This window comes from Pelodiscus sinensis, chromosome 1 (genome assembly GCF_049634645.1).
Source record: "Pelodiscus sinensis isolate JC-2024 chromosome 1, ASM4963464v1, whole genome shotgun sequence".
Lineage (NCBI taxonomy): Eukaryota > Metazoa > Chordata > Testudines > Trionychidae > Pelodiscus > Pelodiscus sinensis.
In genome coordinates, this window is record NC_134711.1 from 268490896 (window position 1) to 268509188 (window position 18293).

The 18293-nt window shown below is 44.2% G+C and overlaps 1 protein-coding gene across 10 annotated transcripts in view; it reads left to right on the forward strand.

Moving 5' to 3' along the window:
- Positions 1 to 18293, forward strand: part of KLF12 (KLF transcription factor 12) — a 366929-nt gene that overhangs the window by 244901 nt on the left and 103735 nt on the right. The gene's annotated exons all lie outside the window — the stretch shown is intronic.

Consider the following 18293-nt stretch of genomic DNA (forward strand, 5'->3'; position numbering starts at 1 on the left):
GTAGTTCGGAATAGGCACCCTAGTCCGAACTACCTAGTTCGAGCCCCGTGTAGCCGCGCTGCACGGGGTTCGAAGCAGCGGGGATTTAAAAATGGCGGCTCCCCGCTTATGCTAATGAAGCCCGGGAAATTCAAATCCCGGGCTTCATTAGCAAGTGCGGTATGCATACATTACCCTCCTAGTTCGAACTAGGAGGGTAGTGTAGACATACCCAGAAGGATTGGAAATGGCATGCGGGGTGTTTCTCCCTTCTTGAACCTGCTTGGCTTCCTGGCTCCCACTGTCAGGCCTGAAAGGGAGGAAATATGTTACATCTCATTCCTTCCTATACCACAGCTGGAGATAGTTTGTTGTTGTTGCTGTTGTTTTGGGGGAATGGCAGGAAGAGCCCAGACACCTAGGCCCTTTAAACCTTCTTGTAGAAACTATAAGGAGCGTTGCTGACTATGCCCTGAAGCATTTGGCCACTATCTGCTTTTGTGAACGAAGGTTTCCTCTAGTGTTAATTTGCATCCCAGTCAGCACACATTACAGTAAAAAAAAAAGCTAGAACTGTGCCCCGAAGCTGTTTCTTTGTGATAATTGATACAGTTTAGGATTCAAACAAAACATACAGGCAGTCCCCGGGTTACATGGATCTGACTTACATCGGATCCCTACTTACAAACGGGGTGAGGCAACCCCGCACTAGCTGCTTCCCCCCAGCAGACCAGGGAGACGCGAAGCTAGCGCCTCCCCTCAGCAGACCAGGGAGACGCGAAGCTAGCGCCCGCCCCAGCAGACCAGGGAGACGCGCAACGGCTTTTCTCAGCAGACACCTCAGCTTGGGAATAAAGGACTGAGGGAAGTGAGGTGTGGGAGAATAAAACTGAGCTCTGGAGAAATGTTTGGCTAGAGTTTCCCCTACAATATGTACCAGTTCCGACTTACATACAAATTCAACTTAAGAACAAACCTACAGTCCCTATCTTGTACGTAACCCGGGGACTGCCTGTATATGAAACTAAGCCCATCAAGAGAAATGTGGAGGCCTGCTATATCTAGGGCTGCCAGGTGTCCGGTATTGATCTGTACAGCCTGGTATTTTCACCTCCTGTCCAGTAAAAAAAATTCAGAAAATACCGGACACCTAAAATGTCCGGTATTTTCTGATTTTTTTCCTAGCCAGGAGGTGAAAATACCGGGTGCTTACCTGTTTCTGCAGAGGACCTGTCTGGCCTGGAGCAGGAAGACAAGATGGTGGACGGCCATGCTGGGTTTTTTTAATTATTTTTTTAATTTATTTTTGCTCGACAACTTTGGTCTCCCTTTTTTTTCCTCAACAGAATTTTTTCCCCAGTAGGTTTCTTTTTTGCGGGGGTTGGGGGGTTGTTTGGTATTTTTGGTTAAACCATCTGGCAACCCTAGGTATATCATTTTTGCTGGAGTTCCACCTTTTTCCATTTCTCTTTATTTTTACAGATGTTACAGGTTCAGAGCCTTGATACAGTTGTTTCACCTTCCTCCCTCTTATCAGCCTTTTGTCTAAGCTCCTATTTGTTTAATATACCTCTATATTTTAGTGTCATTTGGGCCAAACTATTGCAAATTTTCTAGGGAAAACTAACTTTTCTACTGGTGGATTCTTTAAGTGTGTTAGTTGTAACTTTGAATCTCTTACTGTTTTATAGTTTCTGTGCCATATGTTGTTCAAATTATTCCTGGATATATTTCTCTTGTTGTCTTCCTTGGTTTGTTTTATGTTGGCGATTGAGTATTTGTATATTAGATGATTGGTGTGAGTTAGATCCTAATAGCTTCAGTGGTAGGGAAGTTAAATAGTGATTAATTTGCTAGTCAAGTAGTCAATGGAATTTCCATCATGCGGATGGATGGATATACATAAATATGTGCATATATTACATATATCTGTAGGTGTATACACACAGCTATTATTAAGTTATAGTGAATTATTTTACTTGTGAAATTATTTGTTTAAATAATGCCTTTGATTGGAAAATGGTAATAAATAGCATTTGGAAGATTAGTTACATAATATGTATGAGAATGCCAATTCCCATTCACCATGAACCATTGCTACATTGCTAGCCTAGTGCAGATAACTGCTGCAACCACATAGACTCATAAAAATCTCAATAAAATCTGAAAACTGTATAATATGGCTAATCTTGCTATAAATTTTAATAAAAATTACCCTTGTAGACTCTATATTCTGACCATTAAGTTCATGGATACTGCTGCTTTGTACATAAAATTTTATTAAATACATCGACTAGTTCTGTTGGCCCTACAAGACAGGAAGATGTTTTGATTTACAATCTGATTAGTGTTCTCAGAGTAGTTTCAGAAGCACAAACTGTTGATAATGTACATTAAATAGGAGGAAAAATATGTTATACGTGTTCCATATAGTAGTTTGCCCGGGGGGGGGGGGAGGGGAAGGGAGGGAGAGTAAATGACATCTTTCCCAAATTAGTACAATTGTTATGCCTGTAAAGCAAGGTTTTGGTTTCCAAACACGGCTCTCTTAAAGTATATTACATAAACTAGAGCACAACATCCACTCTCAAAGGGTTTTATTTGAAATGCTTCTTGTGCATCTGTATCTGGAAGAGCTGCTTCCATTGTTGGAAATAAGCAGCGGGATATATGACATTCACTATTTCCCTCCCTAGTGACTAGCTGCTGGATTCCAACACATGTCATGAATGGTAATATTTAGAAATGGTCAGTATCAAATGGTGGGGTGTGCATTATAGGTTGAACATCTTTTTACCTATGTGACTAGGGATCTAATAGAAAACTCTCATCACAATAAAGATTTATTGATATTGGCTTACTTTTCCTTTCCTGTCATTATTCATAGTGGTGAGCATCCTGCTCGCTAGCATTCTGCAGTATCCACAAGGGACAGCACCCATTTCTATGACAGTGGTGCACCAGGCGTCATGAAAAATGTCAAAGTGATGTTCACTGAGCTTTACAGACCATCATCCAGCGTGTTACGTGGGTGTCTCTAATCCTCAGCCTCTAGGCCAATACGGGATGTCACTTCAAAGTAAATGCCTGATATTAATACAGCAGTCATATCCACTCTCATTCTGGGAATAGATTCCAAGTTATGGCCTGTGACCAAACTTTTGTAATTCTAATATATTTTCTGGGATTAAGTGAGGAGGGATGAATTTCCTGGATTTTTGATTATTTAGGAGTTTGTGAAACATTGGCAGCCATTAGGGTTGCCAGGTGTCCGCTTTTCACCCAGGCAGTCCGTTATTTCTGGCTTCTGTCCCTTATTTCTGTCTCTCTCGGATGGAAGGCCGGTGGAGACATTCTTCCCCTGGTGAGGGCAAGGGGAGCAAGGAGCGCGGGGATATTTAAAGACGCAGCAACTTTTTTTTTTTTGCTCAACGACTTTTTTTCCTGCCATGTTCAGGATTTTTTGTGAAAGTATCTGGCAACCTTAGCAGCCATTAAAAAGTCACCATTTACCAACATTTATCACACTGACATATCCTACTTCGTTCCTGTTCTAAGTACAGGGAAGTACTGCTGCAGTTTAGATACAATGAGATTATTGCAGATATACGATGACTTTTTAATCATGACTTTGTCATCAGAACAACCTGTTAATTGTTCTTCCTCTTACATTACTCCCAGTCAAGAGCTCAAAGGCTGTGGTGTCCAACCAGTTCTGAAGCAGTAGCCACTATAGTGGCTATTGCTATAGTGAACTAGCCACACTCAACTGGCCAAATAGCCACATTGCTCAAGCCAACTAGCCACACTCAACAGACCAAACAGCCACATGTGGCTAGTGGCTAACATCTTGGACACCACGGCTCTAAGGATTTGTTCTCCGTCACAAAGCTACAGCATCAGTGCAGTTGCAACTGTGTACCACTGCCAGTGGGAGAGCTTCTCCTGTCAGCATAGTTAATCCACCTCCTCAAGAGATGGTGGCTATTTCAGTGGGAGTAGCTCTCCTTTCTACCTAACACTGTCTAGCTGGGGAAAGAGGTAGGCGGTGAGTCACTATAATGAGATGAGGGGTGTAGATTTTTCACAAACAAATACCCACCAGAAATCTCCCCTTTCATAGCACAGAAGGTAAGAAAATACTGGCTGAGTCATAGGCTAGGGAGAACCAGTCCTTCCCCCCTCCCAGTATAGATAGACCCTCATCTTCTGCTCCAGCTCATGGCAGGAAGACATCTATACTCTTTCTCCTCCCAAGTCAGACATATGTAAACATTAGTCAGTGCTTCTAGTCCCCATGCAAACTGGTGATACAATGAAGTATTGTGGCTATTGGATGAAGCATGCAGGTTGGTGGTGCCCTGTGTAAGTGCACGTAAATAGGGTTGTTGGGACTTATATTTGTGCAGTATGGTTGCATATTCTTGTGACTCATATTCTTACCTATCCGTGCATATTCTTTTTAATATGGTCCAGGATCTGTTCTTTCCTGTTAATGTTTGAACTAGTTCTGACAATATTTCTGTGCCCTGGCAAGTCATAAGCACTGATGCGAAGGCCTAGAAACTGTATAATTTATTAAATTATATTTTCCAGTACTTTATTATTGTTAGTGCAACCAGAATAATAACAGTTTTGTTGAAATTCTTATGAATGTGAAAATCATTGGTATTCAGAGGGGGTTGTTTTCGGATTCCTGGAGAGATTCCTGGTAGCAGAAATAATGTTACTTCTAGAAATAATTTTGTTAGCTGATATTTAACTTTTGCATATTAAATTTGCAAAGATAGGAATGAAAGAAAAGCTTCTCACTTATGATAGCTAGAGTGAGTTGAAATTTCAAATTAATCAATCCACAGTCCAGAGACTAATGTGAAAGATGGATCCCCAGCAGGTAGAGATGTACCTAGTTAATCAGTAAGCATCACCTTTACTGGGTAATGCTTAACAGTTAACTGGTGGCCCAGTTGGGCTGGAGCAGACCCCCTATCTGGCATGAGTGGGAGGGCTGCCTCAGCCCAGCCAGGCCCATCACACCACAAGATCCTGGTTAATCAGTTAACTGGTTAAATATAGCATTTGACACCTGTTAATGTTTAACTGGATAACTGATTAAACTGGATTTTACATCCCTGCAAGCAGGGTCTCCTCTTGACTACACTCTAACAGAAATTCCAGTACCCTTCTATTTCCAGCTTTAAAAAGAGGCCTAAACTATAACACCAGACAGAACCTAAATCATCTAGTCCAGGGCTTTTCAAACTTTGGGTAACAGCTTGTAAGGGTAAGTCACTAGCTGGCCATGAGATGCTTTGTTAACTTGAACATTTACAGGTATGGCGACTGGTAGTTCCCAGTGGCTGTGGTTTGCTATTCCTAGCCAATGGAAGTGGTGGTCCTCATCGCTTCCCCCAGCTCCTGTTGCCTGGGAATGGTGTACAGCGGCCACTGGGAGCTTCAAATGGCCATGTCTGTGGATGTTCAGATAAAAAACGTGTCTTGTGTTCAGCTAGCAACTTACCGTTACAAGCCATAATCCAGAGTTTGAAAACCTCCTGATCTATTTGACCTCCTGCATAAAACAGGTCATAGGATTTCACTCATTGATACTAGGGATGTTAAATTTCAATTAATCAGCTAATCGAGTAGTCGATGGAATTTCCATTGACTGATACAGAGGCGGGGGGGGGGGGTGGGGGAGTGATTAGTCAAGTTGACTCGACTATTTCACTACTTGCTTACATCCCTAATTGATACCCACATCAAACTTCTCATTTAGGGCATTTTCCTGGATCTCAATGATGGTGGAAGGTCAGAGAGCTTCATTTGTCTGGCTGGCAGACTTGATGCTCCAGATAGTAGGTGTCAAGGTCTGTTATAAGCAATCACTCTATATTGAAACAACTGTGATGCTATTTGTTAGATTATCATGAAGAATACTGTGCATTTCGTCATAGAAAGCACAGTGTGAAGTTTCACATGTGAAACAAAAACACACTGTTATTATCATATGCTCATTCAGAAGGCAGAAATTGATTTTTAATCATTTTAAGTGTGCAACTAAAAGCATGATTTAGTTAGTAATATATTATGATATGGCAGCATGTCTCTGTGTATTTACAAGGCTATTAGCAAAGAGATTATTTAATTCAGAAGACAGGTATTGGAGTTAAACATAGCACAGTCTTCAGCATTTTACAATGCTGATATTCTATTTTCTCTCCTTTTTATTTTCATGCCACTAAACACTGGTCTCCTAGTAAGACATTTAAGCATCATCTAACTCTGTATGTTTAACTAATAATGGAAGCAAAACTCCTGATGATTACCTAGCTTTCTCCGGCTCTTAAATATTGTGTTCATCTTAAACTTCCAAGGCCAGGATTTGATTTAAATCTAAGATAGTGTATTTATGTGAAATTACTTCTTTAGGTCTTAGCCTATTGCTGGGATAACTTTCTATCACATCAAGCTTCCAGAAAACTTGATCAGAAAAAAATCAGATTATAACTGGAAACTGTCAGGAACAAAAGCAGTGTACAACTTTATACCTTTAAACATTTTCTGTATATCTTATTAGATCATAGTTGCATTTGGTGGGCTCTTCTCTGGGCTGCCAACAGGGGGAGTTTAAAAGGGGGTTAAAAGGCAGCCATACTCCTGTTCCCTTTAAATCACTGCCAGAACGCTGCACATTATGGTCCAAATGGTGGTAGATTGAGGTGCAGGATGATCTGGTTGGCACTGAGGACTGGCTGCCTCTAGTCTACTCCTTCTGCCTGCAGTCCCAGCCGTTCCGGGACCTGGAGCTGAACCCTCCACACACTGTTGCCCAGGGCCCAGTGAAGTCTGTTGCCATCCCTGGTCATCCTTTGTGCAAATCACTAAACCACTACACAGCTCAGCACCAATAAGAATCACTGCTCTGCGCAGGGCTGAGACTTGAAAAGCAATACCCAGTCAAGGTTGAGGTGCATTGGCAGAACTGCACTGAGCAATCTTGCGTAATGTCTACCAGTTCCTTCACTGTGTGATTCCAAGACAATGCTGTTAATCCTTTGGTTTCTAGAAATCAAACTCACCTAGTCTCTTTTTCACATAATTGGAAGCTGTGATGCAGTACATAGTGCAGAGAGGAGAATGTCAGTGGCACAGCAATAAAATATTTGTAAGATTGTGGTTCAAATTGTCTACTATATATTAGTCAACATATATTATTTCAAATTTCTTAATTAATTATTTATATAGTTATTAAAGGAACTTTTGTAAAACTTGAGAGTGAACATGAGATGATTGAATCCTTCTAGGTAGTTTTTTCCACAAGTTGGAAAAATGATGGTATGTGTGTGTCTTGGTGTAAATGAAATTCTGGTAGCTGTTATAATATCAACAAACATATAACAATTAATTCTCTGTCGAGAGATTTCCCTGTGGATGCCCCTCTCCAAGTCAAGGTGTGACCCTGCTCCTTTGATGGGAGATTTTCACAGCAGTTCCCCTACTGGATGTGTGTGCATGGTGCCTGTCTCACAAGTTGTCAGAGCTTGAATAGTGCTTGCATGATCTGGAATCCTCAGCTCCTTCTCTACTGTCCCTTGCTAGAGACGGAGTTCAACAGCCCCACTTCCCTTCACTTCCATACCTTCACTGCTTGCATCTATTCAGAGTTAGTTATAATTACCTCTGTTTTCCTGTTTATAGACTAGGCTAATTAATACTTACTTTAAAATATTGTTTACATCAGCTTGCCAACATATCTGACTCTCCAGGCTTCAAGAGATGCATCTGTTACAGAAATGCCATCCCCATTTCAGATGACTATACACTGTGTATATGTTGTTTGGGGAGATTCTTGGGTACCCCAAAAATGTATCCACTGTAACAGACTCAAAGCTTGGACCCACAAGGATAGGGAACTTAGACTAAAATTTCTCTTGGAAAACTTGCTCAGACTAGTGTCTTACCCCAGCCTGCAGAGCTCTTCTCATAAATCCTCAAAGGACAAAAAGCCAGCAAAAAAAAAAGCCTGCTTCCCCTCCCCTCAGGGGATGTTTGTCTGACAAATGATCCTCTCAGACAACTTCTGCTGCTCCAATGCTGGCCACTCCGCAGCTCAGCACATATGACTCTACAGGCCCCTGAGGCATCAACCGCCAGTCGGCTGCTCATTGATCCGATGCATAGGCTCAGGGCTGTCAGTTACCTGCCTCAAATCCTTCTTCTCTGTCCACCATTTACAACATGATGCCGACAGCTTCTACACAAGTGGCTGCCTCAGTCCCAGCATTTCAAGTCCCTGCACCGCTTCAATGCTCACCCCCTCCGCTGGTCCCCACACCATCCATGTCCTTCCTCAGACACTTGCCATACTGGAGTCCATGGAACTGTTACAATAGACACTCGTATCTCTGTCGTGCTTCCCAAAAAGAAGATGTTAGTTCTCCTCCCCCAAGTTGTCTCACAGATACGGAGCTCTGAGCTGACCCGGCCACTCAATCTCCACAGAATGCCATTCTTGACACCTCTCCTACTGCTGGACTCTCCTCTGTTCCACCTCACAAGGCTAAGATACCTCCACCAGCTAAAGCTAAAGATTATTCTTGAGGAAGTATTTGAAACCCCTCAGGAGCTCACTGATATATTACAAGCCACAACTCTTCCAAAATAGTGCTGCCTACCAATAATGCCATCATGGAACCAACTAAAGTCATTTGGCAGATCCCAACCATGATACCTCTCACAAGCTTCCCCAGGGCTGGAGCTGGCATCAGCTGAAGGTAGGGAAGAAGACAGGAAATATTTTGTACATCCAAAGTTTTCAAGTTCCTATTTACACACCCAGCTCCCAATTCATTAGTGGTTGAGATGGCCAACCATAAAAATAAACAACAGCATTTCCAGTCTGCCCCATTGGACAAGATAATAAGAGAATGGACTTATGACAGGTATATTCATCTTCCCCTTACAATTTAGGGTGGCAAATTATGCAGTGCTCCTAGCAAAATATGAACACAGGAACTATTCCAAGCTAATGGACTTTATTGCTGACGTTTCAGAAGACAAATGACAACAATTTAAAGCAGTGGTCTTTGAGGGATAATTGATCTCCCATACAACTCTTCAGGCCACCCTCCATATTATAGTCATGGCCACCAGATGCACCGCCATAGCCATTGTTATGCCACATGCCTTGTGGTTTGCTTCTTCTGCCTTCCCAGGGAGATACCAAACACCATTGATGATATCCTCTTCCATGTGAACAAACTACTTGCAGCTACCACCAGTTAAGTCCTCCATACCATGAGGGACTCACGTGCCATGCTCAGATAACTCAGCATTCCAACACTTGCCACAAGAAAGAAACAGTATAGATATCAGCCACACCAGGGCCCACAGTAGCCCACCTATGCACAATAACATCAAATGACAATATGACATGCATTAATGACAAGACCCGGAACCCAATGACTTCGCCCTCCACAATCAGCAGGTACCCAACCTTCTATTTCAAACAATCAAATCCAAAGCCTTGGTTGAGGGTATAGAAGACCTTATACCCTACTGAGAGCCTAATGTAACCATCCATTCATTTGCACATTTGATAGCTTCCCACTCTTCACCAAATGGGAAGCGATCAGCATGGACAGGTGGATCCTAAAAATCATTCAGTCAGGCTAAACCTGACTCCTTAACCTTAATCTGCTCCTTAACCTTCTCTGCCCCTCCCCCCCGTCTTTTCCAGGACATCTCCCACAAGCAGTTGTTTCATAAGAGGAACAACACCTCATACAACTAGGAGCACTAGAGTTGGTAGTCATTCAACGCAGAGGGAAGAGGTTTTATTTACACTATTTCTTGACAGAAAATAAAATTGGAGGATGGTGCCTGTCTTCGATCTTCAACAACTGAATATGTTTGTCAAGAAACAAAAATTCCAGATGGTTACCCTGTCAACAGTAAATCTGGTGCTGGAGCAGGGAGATTGGTTTTCTATCTTTGACTTCCAGGACACTTATTTACATGTTATTATACACCCTGTCCACCAATGTTTTTTCAGGTTTGTCTTGTGGGTGAATCATACAGGGCCTTGCCTTTTGGCCCTTCTGCTGCACCTCGGATCTTTTCAAAAGTGCTAGCGAGATTCCACACAATGTGCACCCTCATTGCTATGATATGGAGCAGCCCCCAGGTCACAGCTCAAGATTGCCTGCAGTTGTTAGGCCACATGGCCGCTTGCACATTCATTGTCTCCAATGCCTGTCTATACTTTCGATGCCTTCAGCCTTGGCTAACCACCATATGCAAACTGAATGTACACAAATTAAATAGGCTGCTCCCTGTGCCCTTGAGGGTCAAAGACTCACACTTGTGGTGGACTTCCCATATACTAAATTCTTCAGTGACAAGGTCACACTCCACACACATCCTACGTTTCTGCTTAAGGACCACTCCTCCTTTCACCTAAGTGAATTGATCCATTTGCCAACATGCTTCTCAAAACCACATGATAATGCATTTGAAACTTCAATGCATATGCTTGATATGCATAGAGCATCACTGTAGTGGGGTACCCCTCCCCCTTTGTTACGGGGTACTCCCCCTTCCCATCACCCACGGGGTCGTTAGTCCAAACCCCTCCTCGTGGTCGCCTATGTGCGTCCCAACTAATTAGGTCATTAATTCGCCGGGTCTCCCCGAGACGTCGGCTGAGCGGTTTCCTCCTGGTGGGGAGAGGGGAGTCCGGGCCCGCCCCCTCTCACAGACCCCAGCCCAGGGCCCTAAGGACTCAGACGGAACTTTCGTCCGGTCCGGCTGATGGGGCCGTATCCGCAACTCGTCAGCCCACAGGCTCCCTTCGCCCGCCCTAGGCTGCTTCCTCTCCCCACTCTGGTTCACCCTGCTGAGCAAGGCTTACCCCTTCGGCTTCGAGCCCCTCCACCTAACGGCCCCGGGGAGGGAGGCCATTTGCGGCCTGCTTCCTCCTCCTCCCTCCCTGCCGGCGGCGTTTAAATCCCCCCGGTTCTGCTCCGCCGCCGCGGCCCCACCCAGCGTGGTGTGGTGACGTCTCCCGCTGGCGGCCGGAGTAGTGCGATGGCATCATCCGCCTGGCCGCCTCCCTGAGATCCTCCGGCATTTCTAGCCGGAAGGCGGCCACCGCCGCCGCCGAACAGCTGACGCAGCGGTTGGCGGGGTGTGCAGGGGCCGCACGGGCAGCTGTTCGCGGCGCGCCCCGCTCGGGGCTCCCGGCCTGACCCTCGAGAACCGCCGCGTACGCGGTTGGGGGGGTCGTCTCAGTGCAGGGCGTCCCTGCCCTGTCACAATCACCCTTCAAGCTATATAGGACTGAACACTTTACACAGAGTACAAAACTGTTTGTATCTGTTTTTCAACAATCACATCTCCACACAGAGACTCCGAATCAGACTGGGTACGTCTCTCTTTCCAACTAAAATGAGTCCAGCCTCCTATCGCAACCAGAGCACGTGCTACTTGATCTGTGTCCACATCTGCAGCCTTCCTTCAAAATGTCCAACTTTCTGACATATGCAAGGCAGCCACCTAGGCATCAGACCTCACTTTGCTAAGCATTTCAGTCTCATGTGGGGCCCATTATTGAACACTAGACTGGATAGAGCTGTCTTGTCAATGGTCCTGTTACCTGATCCAACCATGCTAAGAGGTACTGCTTGTGAGTCACCTGCAGTGGAGCACCCATGGGAACATCTCTCAAAGGAGAAGAGGAGGCAACTCACCCTATGCTGTAACTGATGTTCTTCAAGATGAGTGACCCTGTGAGTGCGCCAGTATTCATCCTCCTCTCCTCTACTTCAGAATCTAGAGCACACTCCATTGTAGAGAAAAGAACTGAGGCATCTGGGATGTGTTTTTGTAACACACGTACCTAGTGTGGTTCACTGTCCCATATAGTGGTGCTTAGACCACTTACAGCAAGAGATAAGTACAGCCTAAGCTGAAAGGCAGCTGGCTTTTTAGTTCAAACTGTAGAGCAGTGGTCCCCAACGCGGTGCCCGCGGGCACCATGGCGCCCGCCGGGGCATTCGTGGGTGCCTGCCAACAACCTGGACCAGCCCCGCCCCCGGCGCACGGGAGGCGCCGGCCCCAGGCGTGCGACACGCACCGGCGCTGGGTGCGCGGCGCTCGGGCAGCCTCATCCCTGGGGCACATGCGGGCGCTCGGGCGCGCGGTGCTCGAGTGGCACCAGTGCCGGCCCCAGGCGCGTGGCTCGGGCGGCAGCGCCGGCCCCGGGCCCACGGCACAAGGCGCTCGGGTGGCTCCAGCCTCGGCCCTAGGGCACACGCCGGCACTGGGTGCAAGGGCATCCCAGTCCCCTGGCGTGCCCCCGGACGCGCGGCCCCGCCCCCAGGCGCTCGGCGCGTGAGTGGCCCCCACCTCCCGGGCGCCCAGCGCGTGAGTGGCCCCACCTCCCGGGCACCCGGGAGCCTCTAAGGGTTGGGGACCACTGCTGTAGAGGCTCCTGCACAAAGCTCCAGAGATCCTAGATTCAAATCCAGCTGGTGAAGGTTACGTTTGCACTATTTAGGCTTCGACAGATTGAAAGGCAGGCACTGTGCATGCATGGCCCCCAGGACAACTGCTATGAAAATCTCCAATCAAAGGCACAAGTACATACCTTGACCCAGAGTGAGCACCCACAGGGGGCACTCATCTTGAAGAGCATCAGTTACTGCACAGGGTGAGTAACCTCCCTTTTTGTCTCTGAGATTAGCTGAATTTTATTACAGTGACATTGTTGTAATTGTGTATTTTTAATAAAAGGTCAATTGAGGTTTTGAAGTAATAGTCCTAGTGCTGGAGTGGTTGGAACAGGCTTTTGCAGGGCTGTTCTGTGGAAAGATTGACTTCTAAAGGGAAATACTCTTCTCATTAATTTTGGTAATGGGGACAATGAGAAGGGATAGGACCCTACTGAATATGTGTTACACCAGCAATTCTCAAACTGGGGGTCAGGACCTCCAAGTGGGTTTCGGCCCCCATTTAAATGGGGTGACCAGGACAGGCTTAAAGCCAAAGTCAGCTGCCTGGGGCTGAAGCACTTGCATTTCAGCATTGTCTTTCCCCTCCCTCCCCCCAACCCGGAGTGGTGGGACACAGGCTTTTGGCCCTGTACCCGAGGCAGTGGGTTTGAGCAGGCTTAAGCTTTGGCTTTGGTCTCTCTTCCTGGAGTTGGGCAGCAATTTTTGTTGTCAACGGAAAGTCATGTTTGATGCGATGACCTTTGAGAATCCAGTTCTCCACTATTTCGACTAAAAGGAACATTTGTCCTTCTGGTTCATATAGATATAAGAGTCTTATGGCCTCCTCAGCTCTCAAAGTTCACATACATCCTCACATAATCCCACTTCCTCCCCCATCTTTTCTGCTTCCAGCACAGAATACTTATTTGTATTACTTTCCATGGACCTTTTCCAGCATATACATCTTCCCCTCACAACACTCTCCCACTCTTTTCCTCATTCTCTCTGCTTGCGTAGCCCCAGCCTCCTTCGCACTTCACAAAAGCCACCAGACTGCTCAGCCCAGTTGGGATAGTCTGCTCAAAGGAGGAGTAAGACTGGAAAGCAAGTTGCAACACAAGATAAGGTTAAGATGCACTGCGTGGGTACATTGTCTGCCAGTTTCATCGCATAACTGGCTTTTCATTCTTTTGCATATTCCATTTGCTGCATAGCATTTATCCCTTTTCTAAATCTTTTAGTTGTCTCTCACAAGCTGTCCTTTGTTAGTCCAATAATAACTCTAAATTATTATTTAATACCTGAAGTCAGCATACACAACCCTGGCAGCAAAAATCTCTTAAAGTGATATTTAGACATTTAAATAAAAGTGGCTTTCTTTTCAGAGCTACCGACTTCAGTGGGATATGTGAGTGGTCCTCAACTGAAAAGAAGGCTGCTTTTTCCAAAATACAGATTTCAGAATCTAACTCTAGGCCCTCTGAATTTGAACCTTTTGGGCTGTATTCTTAACTCTGTAAAATAATTTTGGATGCTGTTTATAAGGAAAAAACTATAAAGAAAAAGGTCAGAATCCTCAGTTGACTCTACCCCAGCAGTGAATTGAGCCAAAAGTTGCATTATTTTATCAGGTTCCAAATGCACAGGCTGTGGAGCTGCTTTTCAGGTGTTCTTGCATATCTACTTCCTGCCCACAGCCCCAAGCTCCACAGCCTGTAAGCAGGAGATCTCGCTACGTGGACGTCAGTGGAAGGTTGTTATAGGCAGGAGAATAGCTTAGATGCTGCATTTCCCCACACAGCAGTTGCAGCTGCCAAGAGAAACAATGAGACTTTTTTGGGATGGAAAAGGAGGAGCTCAGTCTGCTGCAGAGGGCCTTACTATACTCTCAACCAATTGTCAGCAATGTGTATAAGAGAACCTGAAGGAGAAGGATAGTATCCATCCTGCTGAGAGCCTCACTGAGTTCTTCGACACATTAGGCTATTGTGTGCCAGGTTTTCAAGGCAGGGAGCCAACCTCTTCTCCTGAGACTTACAAAAGCCACCCTAGTGGCTGCACGTCTGTTTGGAAATAGGGGAGAGCAAAAAAAGAGTGAGAGCTCTAAGAAGACATATAGGAGAACAGCATATATGTGGTTACGGGAAGGAGCAGAGGCCACATACGGAGAGAGGGAACTAAGGAGAATGCTCAGATGATGGATATTTGGGGTGACAGAAAATGAGGGGGAATAAAAGTGTATTCCTTAATGCTAAAATGTGTATTTGATTAAAATTTGGCATCAATCCCATTAACTATCACCATAAATTACATTGAAAAACCTCTCCTCTGTGCTTACAGTTCTGAATTTCCCCGACACAACATTTTTAATTTCACTGTTTTGAAAATGTTGAAGATCCTACACTTTGCAGAGAACATGCAACACAAGACACGGGGGCTGTGTCTACACTGGCCACTTATTCCAGAAAATCAGCCGCTTTTACGGAATAACTTGCCAGCTGTCTACACTGGCCCCTTCAATTTCCGGAAAAGCACTGACGATCTACTGTAAAATTGTCAGTGTTTTTCCGGAAAAACTATGCTGCTCCCATTCGGGCAAAAGTCCTTTTCCAGAAAACTGTTCCGGAAAAGGGCCAGTGTAGACAGCACAGTAGTGTTTTCCGCAAAAAAGCCCCGATCACGAAAATGACAGTCGGGGCTTTTTTGCGGAAAAGCGCGTCTACATTGGCACGGACACTTTTCCGGACAAAGTGCTTTTCCGGAAAAGCATCCTGCCAATGTAGACGCGCTTTTTCCGGAAATACTTATAATGGAAAACTGTTCCGTTTTAAACATTTCCGGAAAAGGGTGCCAGTGTAGACGTAGCCAAGGTGTTGTCATGATTATAGCCTTGCAAATTGTCCAGTGGGCCACAATGCAATTTCTTTAACTTCAGCAGGGCTGCATCAGCATAACATGGAGCAGCATTTGTCCTATTGCGTATTCATGATAATCAGTATTGTCAATCCCAGAATTAAAATAATCATAATTCATTGTCTCAAAATCATGAAATTGGCTTTATAATAATGAGATTTTGAAAGATAATATACATTTTGTTTGCCATCTAGTGTTTGAGCTTTTAGGGATACTTGGGTCACAGTTTCAAGTGTTTTTCTGTAGCCATTAGGGCTACATATTTACTGTTTTAAATTAAATGAGATTTTCACCTCATCACAGGCCTCAAGAACCTGGTGCTTTAAGAACAAAAAACAAATATTGAAACACACAACAAATACAATAGCGATGAGGAGTCCTGTGGCACCTTATAGACTAACTGAAGTGTAGGAGCATAAGCTTTCGTGGGCAAAGACCCACTTCGTCAGATGCATCTGACGAAGTGGGTCTTTGCCCACGAAAGCTTATGCTCCTACACTTCAGTTAGTCTATAAGGTGCCACAGGACTCCTCGTCGCTTTTGCAGATTCAGACTAACACGGCTACCCCTCTGATACTTAACAAATACAATGTAATAAAAAGCTAGATGGCATGTTGTCAGGGCTGGATTAACTATTAGGCTAATAATGTGACAAAATGTTTCCCAAATGTTGAAACTGCATTACAGCTATATCGGTCACTAATAATCACTAACTCTAGTGGAGAACATTCCTTTTTTCTTCTAACAAGCATCAAAAATGTCCTCTTATCCACCACAACTTATGACCATCTCAGTGCTTTGTCCCTCTTGAGCATTGAGAATGAAATTGTCAGGTCTTTGAACTATGACGACATCACGTATGACTTTGCCACAGCTAAAGTGGGAAAAAAATGGTATGAGTGTGGTGAGAGTAGAATAAATGTGGTAATTTTACTTGAATATGTATATATATGAATAAGTGTATAGATAAATGTGTGTATAGATAAATGTTTGATGACTTCATAATTTTTAGCAATATGCCATTCCTTCTTAGGTCCTTCCCTCCCATTAGCCTTAGGCCCCTCATAACCTTAATTCGGCCCTACATGTTGTGTAATGAATAAACACACCTCAGGCAATTTTCAGCTTTATTTTATTTAAGAATAAGCAAAGTTAAATGCACAAATTAATAGATAACAGCAGCCGCATTATAAACTAATTGTTAAACATATTCACAAATCTACATTTTAGTGTAAACACCCAGGAGGCTTCTAAATTGGCCTGCATGTTAAAGGAGAGCAAAACTAAGCTTCTGTTAGCAGAAAGTATCAAGTACACTATGTTTTGTTCTTTTTCACTTAAACGTCATTAACGTCACATATTTGCATTCACACATTTAGGAACATGTGCCTGCCGGTTTCATATAATTATACAACTAGCGTGACAAGCAACAAGTTTCTCTTTTTAAAATCAGCAAAAATAGTTAACATTGATGGTAATTATTTCACATATTACAACTGCTTCTAATAGCCCATAGCCATTTGGCAATTAGGATTTCTCAAACATAACATTTCTGATTTGTTTTCTCTCTGGTAAAATAAGATGTGATGAGCAATCAACCACTTTTAAATCAAGTTGCCATCTAATCTCTGATGTTTAAATACAAGTCACATATTGCAGTATGCAATGTATGACTTGACTGTAGCGCTTGTAGTTGTCAAAGAATGAACCATGTTACCAATGTCTTTTCAAAAATTAAAATATAGTAAATATATAGCTCAATGCAGTTATATGGTATAGACTTTATCCCTGTCAGTGTCAACAGTCCCTCTTGGGACAAGTGACATATATTTTCTCTACTGTATGCAACAACCAATACACACAATGACAAGCCAATCAAGGAAAATTAGGGGTGCTAAATTGTGCTATATGTCTCAGAAAAAGTAATATTGTAAAATAATTAGTTGATTTCTGAGGGTATGTATACACTACCCCGCTAGTTCGAACTAGCGGGGTAATGTAGGCATACCGCACTTGCAAATGAAGCCCGGGATTTGAATTTCCCGGGCTTCCTTTGCATAAGCCGGGCGCCGCCATTTTTAAATCCCGGCTAGTTCGAACCCCGTGCCGCGCGGCTACACGCAGCACGGAATAGCTAGTTCGGATTAGGCTTCCTAATCCGAACTAGCTACTCCTCATTCCACGAGGAGTACAGCTAGTTCGGATTAGGAAGCCTAATCCGAACTAGCTACTCCGTGCCGCGTGTAGCCGCGCGGCACGGGGTTCGAACTAGCCGGGATTTAAAAATGGCGGCGCCCGGCTTATGCAAAGGAAGCCCGGGAAATTCAAATCCCGGGCTTCATTTGCAAGTGCGGTATGCCTACATTACCCCGCTAGTTCGAATTAGGAGGGTAGTGTAGACATACCCTGATAGTGGACCCACTACTGTATTTCTTGATATGTAAATATCTGACTTACTATGTTAGCCTACTGATTTTTTAAAAATATCATTTTTATTATGATTTTTAATAAAAAATGACAATTGATAAATAGCTACAGACCATTATGCCTACATCCAACAACCATGCACAGTGTATTGATAAAATATACTTTAAAACCAACATTTTTAAGTGGCAGCTGACTCGGCTGTCTTATTTTAGATGTCCCTTTCACATAAGTATCTGTGTGCCTAACAAACTTTAATGTATCACAGTACCACTGGGAAGTAGGAAAGTACTTTGTCTCTATTTTAAAGTTGAGAAACTGAAACACAGGGCCACATGTGATATCTGCGCTGGACCAGGGAGTTGGACTTGGGCCTCTGTACATACCCACGATAATACCTAACCCACTGGTCTGTCCTTCCTCTCCAAGGAGCACTTGGAAGAGCACAGTGGGATATTGAGGGAGAGCTGCAATTGCTCT